Below are 1,097 nucleotides of genomic sequence, written 5' to 3'. Positions count from 1 at the left end.
TGCCGGGAATACGATGCTGCCAGGGTGAGAGTGAATTGTCTGATGACTTTTTCCTACGTAGATGCAACATGAGGTGAAATAGCTTATGAAAGAGTGGAGTGATCTATAATTAAGAATAATTATGGATAAAATATAATGTCTGTCTTCCTCCCCCTCCAGGGTCAGTCCTGTAGGGCAAGGGCAGGGTGCAGGGCTTGAGCAACAGCGGCTGCTCAGCAAGAACAAAGAGCTGGCAGGGAAATCCTGCCAGTTCTTACCAGGGACTGGGATAACTGGGGATGCTGGGACATGAGGACAGCTTTGGCAGCCGTTTGGCTGTATCTGAGAGCTCGCAGTGATAACCCATGACTGGTGGTCACGTAAGCAGACGTGGTGTGAAGGGTTGAGCCTCCAGCTTGGCTCCTGGCACGGCTCTGCACCCTCTTTTCCCGGCTTTCAGCCTCTTTGCCAGGAAGCTTTTATTGTGGCCGCAGCCTTGTCTCGTGCAGGTTGAACGGAGCAGAGTCCAAGGTTGATTGGAGCTGAGCGTAGGGTGGATTTTGACCTGTTAGGTGAGAAAGTAGAGACGTGGTGTCAACTGTGTCACTGTGACAGCGCAAACCGAGCCTCGGTGGGGGCTGAAGGTTGGGCAGGATCATAGAATCATAGGATATCGGGTTGGAAAAGGCCCATAGAATCATAGGATATCGGGCTGGAAAAGGCCTCAAGGATCATCTGGTCCAGCCTTTCTTGGCTAAAGCACGGGGCAAAGGAGAGGGGAGAGTGATGGGCTGGCTCAGGGGGTGATTTGTAACGTGCACCCCAACAAGTCAGAGGGTGAGAGAGGGGTTGAAAATGATCTCAAGGGCCTGATGTCAGTTGAGATGAGGCAGGCAGCCCTTTCAAACCACTGAGCATCGAGCCAAGACACACGGGAGACAAATTTCAGTGTTACTAAGCTGGGTGATAGTGAATCTGCACCCTTGAACTTCCAAAAATAATCAGTCATAGAGCCACGGAACAGCCCGGGCTGGAAGGGACTTTGAAAGTTCATCTAGTCCGACTTGTAATGGGAAAAGGAGCCTGGATGAGATTATCCAGCACCATGTCCTGAAAGC

At 51.3% G+C, this 1,097-nt stretch overlaps 1 protein-coding gene across 1 annotated transcript in view; it reads left to right on the top strand.

Annotated features, from left to right (window-relative positions):
- The window catches only part of LOC104532988 (tumor necrosis factor receptor superfamily member 6B), a gene marked incomplete at its 5' end in the record, with an annotated part of 3,275 nt that overhangs the window by 223 nt on the left and 1,955 nt on the right, over positions 1-1,097 (top strand). The window lies entirely within an intron of this gene.

This window comes from Antrostomus carolinensis, unplaced genomic scaffold (assembly GCF_000700745.2).
Source record: "Antrostomus carolinensis isolate BGI_N321 unplaced genomic scaffold, ASM70074v2 scaffold21481, whole genome shotgun sequence".
Taxonomy (NCBI): domain Eukaryota; kingdom Metazoa; phylum Chordata; class Aves; order Caprimulgiformes; family Caprimulgidae; genus Antrostomus; species Antrostomus carolinensis.
The sequence above is the reverse complement of the archived record's forward strand: the minus strand, read 5'-3'. Positions and strand labels throughout refer to the sequence as shown.